The sequence below is a fragment of the Cavia porcellus genome, unplaced genomic scaffold (assembly GCF_034190915.1).
Source record: "Cavia porcellus strain 051 isolate PalLab524CR breed Dunkin Hartley unplaced genomic scaffold, mCavPor4.1 scaffold_14, whole genome shotgun sequence".
Lineage (NCBI taxonomy): Eukaryota > Metazoa > Chordata > Mammalia > Rodentia > Caviidae > Cavia > Cavia porcellus.
The window spans coordinates 15,408,072-15,414,816 of record NW_026947497.1 but is presented as its reverse complement, the minus strand read 5'-3'; the positions used below and the strand labels follow the sequence as shown (position 1 = coordinate 15,414,816).

At 35.0% G+C, this 6,745-nt stretch overlaps 1 long non-coding RNA gene across 1 annotated transcript; it reads right to left on the bottom strand.

The window, feature by feature from the left end:
• Positions 1-694: 694 nt before the first annotated feature.
• LOC134470383 (uncharacterized) lies at positions 695-2,160 on the bottom strand. Its single transcript, XR_010039234.1, has 2 exons — positions 1,926-2,160; positions 695-1,240 (listed from the first exon to the last, which is right to left on the bottom strand). It is a non-coding gene; the product is annotated as an uncharacterized LOC134470383 (long non-coding RNA).
• Between the last annotated feature and the right edge of the window lie 4,585 nt (positions 2,161-6,745).

The window sequence follows — 6,745 nt, the reverse complement described above, 5'->3', positions numbered from 1 at the left end:
TTGTAACTATTAATTTTATACCTTTACCCATAGGAATTAACTCTATACTATATTATAGAACTGATTGTAAATTGGGAGCTTGTAAACAAAGTTTTTCCTATTGATAGACTTGTTTTACCCTGTGATGAAAAAAATTTATAAAGACTGTACATAAAATAAAGATAACTGAAAACTAAGTAGGAGCCAGGCTGGAGGATAAAGGATGATCACATAAACTTAGGATAAACTAGAGAAGATGGCAGAAGTGAAAGGATGATGGAGTAATCAAAGGATATCTGAGCCTGGTTTCTGGGATTGGGGGATGGGATTAGTTATTTGTGACAGGATTTACCACTAGTCATTTACAAAAAGAATAAAAATAAGAAAAAAGAAAAAAAAAGAGAAAAGAGAGAAGTAGAAGGGAAAGTCCCACTTGCCTGTTTCTAGTCTGTGTGTCTTTGCTCCCAAGCACAAAGCTAGCTCACCTGATATGTTGGCTTGTGTTGCCACTGCTGCTTCTGACAGTTTCTTGCAGCTAGTTTTCCCTGTGGATCCTGTACACCCTGGTTTGAGACCCTACTGTGTGCCTGATATTCCCACTGGCCTGTGGGTTTTTCCGGTGCTGTTCACCTAGATTCTGGCAGATGCAATGGGCAAAGATGGTGTCTTAGTTACTTTTTACTCATCGCTGAGACAAAATACCTGAATCCCAAAGTTGGGAAAGGAAAGGTTTATTTCTTACAGTTTTTGGAGGTTTCAGTCCACACTCAGTTGGCTCCAAGGCAGACAGGCATGGCTGGGCCACAGTTCATGATGGCCACCAACAGCAAGCAGGAGCCAGAAAAGAGCAAGATATACCTTCTTCCTGCCATTACATCACATCCTGGCTCCATCCCTATGTGGGTGGAGCACTGACACTATCAATCCAAGCACTATACAATGAATTATCAGAAACAATGCAAACTCATGAGGCCTGGGGGCCATAGACATAAACCATGACAGCTGGTTTCAGGATCTTCTTGTGGTGCTGTTTTTCACCTGGATCCCCACAGGTACTGATCCTTCAGTCTTCTCATGGTACTTTTGGGGGTGGGGGTAATATGAGTAAAACTATGTTACATCATCATTTTTTCTATGTGTTTCTTTTATATATTACTGCCCTTAAAGTCTTCATTCATGTTCACAGTTCATGCTTGAGCTGTTTCTTCCAGACAGGAAATACTTTTTTCTTACTTTAGCATCTCCAATATTGGTGGAGTTCCTGAAAAAGAATGGGAAGTAAATTTAAGAACTAGTAAATGAGTACTGTGCCTATTTTGGAAAAAATAACTGAATGTTGTCTACAATTTAAAATGAAAAAAAAAAGATTGTTCTTTGATATACAAGTCTTAGGCTAATGTGCAGGCATGCAGTGAAAAGAAAAGGAGTGGAAAGAGAATGGTGGGAGGGGTGGAAGAATAAAAGACAAGTAACACAGTACTGAGACAAACAGGGTCCTCTTCTTCCATGCTTTGGGTTTCACCTTCTAATGATTTCCAAATCAAGGAAGCCAAGTGTTGTAGTCAGGGGTTGTACACAGAGAACAATTCAGATCAGGATATGGAGTTTATAATATTTTTATAATGATCACCAGGAGTTAACACTGGAAAATGCAGGAAATTTATCCACAACACCAAAGACATAGATTATTTAGTCAAGGGTCCAAACCCCACAGCACATGTCCCTCATGAGTCCAGATAAAAACCCAGAACTCAGGACATTGCCTCCCATGAGTCCAACTGGAAGTCCAGAGCCCACAAGAAGGACTCATGCCAGTCTCTTTTACTGATCCGTGCTGGGAAGACCCAAAGGTCAGTGGTGGAAACCAGAAAGTCTATGCCAGCAGAATGAAGGAGCTGTGCTATTGGGATGAGGGTTCTACACTGGAGCTGAGAAGTCACACTCACAACAAAGAGCAGGGCTGTCCTGAAATGCACCACAGCTGTCCTCAGTGACACGGAGGCCCTGAGCTCCTCCACAACAGTCGGAGTACGTGCACAGGAAGGAGCATGAGGAGTTTATCCTGGAGACCAAGCAGCACATGTCTTCCCCTCCAGAGCCAGGAAACCATGCTCGATATGAAGACCAAAGCTTCTCCAGGAGAACCAACAGCTCAGACAGCAACTCATAGGAGAACCCACAATGCCTTCTTAATGCCTCAACCCTCTCAACACCTCCCTTCTTCTCCATCTATTTATCCTGGCAACTTTCCTCAGGTGGAGCATCTTTCTCAATGCATGCTGATGTAATCCAGCTGGCATTAAGTTGACCACCAGTTGTCAAACCATATCACCAAGTCTCTTCCCCAACTAGAATTATCCCAATTTTAAGATGGCCGCATGAAAACTACCATATCTTAAACAATAGATCCTATATTATATTTTACCCTATATTACATACTTTAAATAATAGACCCTATTTTAAATTTTCACTTTCCCACACACTTAAAAATACTACATTGGTGCATGGAAAGGCAATTAGCTTCCAATTTCAACAGATATGGAATCAATTCAGCTTTCTAACTGCAAGGCAGTATTTTGCAGATGACTGAAAAATGATTTACTACTCTTGATGCACTGCTACTGGCCCTTAATCTTGATTGTTAGTTTAAGTGCACTAAGAGAAAACTAGAGAAATAGTTGGGTTGTGATGGCACTAAAAACATCAGTGAATTAACATAGTGATGCCTCTATGGTTAAATAAGCTATTAGAATGTGGACGTACTGGAAGGAGGTCCTGGGACAGAGTTTCAGCTATTTATTTTTCTTACACTGTCCCTTTTCCACCGCTTTTTGGCTTCCACAATGCAAGAAAGTTTACCGCACCATGACTTTTACACTGGATTTTGCTTTGGACTGCAGCTGCTGAACCAAAGTCAACTTCCCCTTTAAAACTGTTTTTTTGCCCATTGTGGACCACCAGTGGAAAGTTGACTAGCATGCCATCCCATAGGAGTACCATTAGAATTAAAATAAGTGTGTTGGAATATAAGGCATTGTTATGAGAATACAATTAATCTATATTGTACTTAAAGTTAAAAGCATTAATAAAAATAAATTTAATCATTTTAATTTTCTTATTAATCAAATTTTAAAAATATTACAACCATAGAGATTTTCAAAGACTGTGAGACACAGTATCTTAGCAATAAGTTTTCAATTCCTATGAAATTTTACAAGTAGATTGACATATTTGTATCTGTTCTTTCTCTTATATTGTCTAATCAACTTTATATGAGTAATTAAAGCTTAGAACTGTTGAATAAATACTTGATTCTACTTAAAACTTGGTTCCACTGTTAGATATCTCAACATATTAGATGGAAAAGATTTTCAGCTTATCCTAAGATATTTTACAGATAAAATACATGAAATAAATTTATGTGAAAACCATGAAGTATACTAATATTTATCACTAAATAAAGTGTACATGAAAATATTAATAATTCCACAGTAAAATCTATATAACAGAGGATAAAATTACAAAGTGCATATACTATTACCAACATCAGAAATCAAAAAGAAAACAAGAAAAATAAAAATGTAAGAAAAGATAAAAAGAGTAAGATTGCTACAGTTGTGTTGACATTGCACATGAATACATTGAATTTTTACATTTTTTGATATGGAGTCTTAGAGATTCATAATTGACAAAAGAAAATCCATGTTTATTAAATCCATGTTTATTTCAAATATTTGTATACTGGAAACATTTTTATGAACTCAAAAATAAAATTTTAAGGCATGAGAAATACAACCAAAGAAGAAATGTAAATAAGAAATTCAATCTCTCTAGAATTAAGAATTAATATCACAAATCTTTTATAAAAAAACAACTGACTAGTTTGATTATTCACTTCAAGGATGATGGAATTTATAATGTAAAATTGTTTTCACTAAAATTTGTGTAGAGGTTTTGATTTTCAATACTAATCACAAGATAATAAAAATAAATGAAGTAAAATTTCAAATTAATTAGAAAAAATGTTACATAATTTATAGAAAAAGAAGGAAAATTTACATAGTACAACTGAAATTAGTTTAAAGAAAGAAAATTTTGTCATGATTTGTAGGTCTAGAATTTGTGCATTCAATAAAAGACGTGGAATTAAGCAAACACTGCAGCTTTATCACTGAATGGTCATGATATGACATTTATGAAACTATTCACTTTTTTTGTCTCAATTTATCTATGAGCATAGACTCCAGAAAAAGAGATGCAAGACAAATTCAAAGGATAACTCACAGGATGCTACTGATTTAAACCAATTTGTATTCAACATTACAAAAATGTGAAGCAATTGAATAACAACTTAGCTTGAGGAGCCTTTTGTTTCTGAAATATTTAAGTATCTCTGGATTGTTTAAAATATTTTTAAATAATGCTGGATTGAGCTTCTGTTGGTAGTTTTGCTGATTCACCATGCAACTGTGATATATACCAATTTCAAATTGTTTTCTGCTACAATTTTCTTTGGAATAATATTTTGCTTAACAAATACTTCACCAAAATACTAGTCATTATCACCTCCCAGTGGTATTGTGTGTCCATGGGCATATGGGTTTTCACTGCTTTTTGTTCAGAAACCCAAAGAGGCATTTTTCAAGAAACAGCCTCATCAATTACTTTGGCAGCTATGGGGCAGATTAGAGATCTGTTAAGGGCCTGCACTATTGATGGATGGACCAGTCCAGGAGCATCGTTGTGGAGGAAACACTTTCATCAACGCCATTTACTCAACCTACTTAAATTCTCAAGCTTTAGCACAAAGTAGGTGATAAAATAAGTGAGTAATAACAAATGGGTACTGAAAATGTCATGTTAAAAAAATTTTAAAACCTACCAATCATTTGTTTGAAACATGCCTTTTGACAATATTTAATTGTTTATTATTTGGGTGTTTCTGTGACTTCTCAAATCATTCTAAGAGCTATGAGTTAACGATTTATTCAAAATATAAGACTTTATTAATCATGCTGTAGAAAGCAAGGCATTAAAGAAATATATTTAATAGTAATAATGAAGAGAAAATATCTTTTTAGTTTATCTAATCTTAATTTTGTCATTGATAGTAGAGTAAGGGCTTTTGTGTGAGAGAAATGACATCTTCTAAGTTTTGAGCTCATACTCATTCCTTGTGGGTTTTGTTTGTTGATAATTTAGATTTATTCCTATTATGTCTTCTTGAAGGTTGACTTTACTGGAAATATCAACGTGCAAATGGCATCGGTAAACACTAAATTGGTGCGCAAACATTTAAAGAACTTCTTAACTGCTGGATAAATGGATGATAAGACAGCCTGAGAGATCACACCAGATCAGGAAATCTGAGAAATAGTTCCCATATCTGCCCCCCTTCAATTTTTTGCTTACATATGTGTAATAACTTATAGTTCTATAATCTTATCTTTAGTATTCAAAGCAATAAAGTTACAGAATAGTGATGTGCCTGTATATTAACCTATGAAGCTGTATTATATACCAAGAAAACCTAGTTAAATATATGTTCACTTAATAATTTAATCCTCCAGGGCATATTTCTAGCCATATATTGTGCCAACTAATTCTGAGTAATAATTTTTGGAGAAAAATGAGCCTGTGACCTCACAAATACAATTCACTTGCAAAAATTAGGTCATGGTTCTGTGAGGAGATTCTTCTTCAATTTTAAACTGCCTTTAGAAAAATACCATGGCAGACAGTTCCCTGCACAAAGTAGAGGAAAGGCCCATGATTTGGGAAATTTGAAAATAAGAAACTTTCAGTTTCCTGCTTAGCAACAATGAGTTATCAGAGTATAAGAAAATCACTTAAATTGTGGGTTGCTTTAATTCCTGGGATAATTTGAAAGTATCATTTATTCCATCTCTCTGATTCTTTTCTCATTATCCCAGATCATAAGTTTCTTGAAATAGGCATATTAGGAATCTGTCTTGTTTTTATTTTTGTTTTCTAAATCCAGGCTCAGCTGTGTATCTAGGATGTGGCCAGAATTCAAATAGACTCTTTTAACTAAACTTTAAATGAAAAGACATCCGGAAGCAGTGTCCCCTTTTCATTCTAACAAACTACAAAAGCACTCGTTAACATTTATGTTAGCCACCATTCCAGTAACGTTAATAGCTAACACAATTGAAGGACAGTACCTTATATATTTTGCCCACTATTTTATATACTTAAACATTAGAATTCGCATTCATAAGTTTTTAAAATAATGTTCGCATACAGCAAATTACTCTTTATATCTGTAATCAGGAAATTAACAGCAGATTTTTAGAGAGAACCAATAACTTGACCATCAGCAAGAGAATGGAGACTACCTTTAAAAGCACAGAAGGTACCCTGTGGTCATCTCAAATCCCCCATTAATGTAAAGATATATACCTTTAGAAGAGTCCTCTATAATTACAACAATTATGTTTTTATTCCTTCATACCTTCTTTCACTTATTATGGTGGAGTTTAGCAATATGTAAGCATAATTATCAGCACATTAAAATGCTTGTTTTATAATGACTTTTTTTCATTTGGTCTTTTTGGAAGAAATGTCTCACTATGCAGTTCAGGCTGGCCTGAACTCACTTTGTAGCCCAGGCTGGCCTTGAACTCATAGCAGTTCTCCTGCCTCAGCCTCCTGAATGCTGAGATCACATAGTTTTGAATCACTACATCTGGCTTCCTAATGATTTTACAGTAATGCTGAAATATTTTCTGATTTTATATGTGAA